The sequence below is a fragment of the Vigna radiata genome, unplaced genomic scaffold, assembly GCF_000741045.1.
Source record: "Vigna radiata var. radiata cultivar VC1973A unplaced genomic scaffold, Vradiata_ver6 scaffold_91, whole genome shotgun sequence".
Lineage (NCBI taxonomy): Eukaryota > Viridiplantae > Streptophyta > Magnoliopsida > Fabales > Fabaceae > Vigna > Vigna radiata.
Genome location: NW_014543115.1, coordinates 1,163,351 through 1,163,698, shown reverse-complemented (window position 1 = coordinate 1,163,698; position 348 = coordinate 1,163,351).

Here is a 348-nt window from a genome sequence, read left to right as displayed (position 1 = left end):
CGCGTTGGTCGTCTCAGCAGCGCGGCGGTTTTGACGTCGGGAGGGTGGTCGTTGCGATATGGTGGTCGGTGGTGAGGTGGCTGCCAGAGCGGGTGGCGGTATGCGTGCAAAAAATAACAAATCCTTTCCTCACTCCCCTTTGTTTCCATTCACAGCCCCTTCAGTTTCTGCATGGGCTAAGTAAAAACGAACCTTCCTCCTTCGCGCACCCCGTTTTCTCCTAAGTCGCGCCCCTCTCCCATTGGGCTTGGGCTCAATCTGATTTTAGAAACAAATTAGGTTTCTACCACCCCTCTTTTTATTTTTACCACCCTTTTCCATTTGGGCTTTGGCCCAATTTGGTTATTT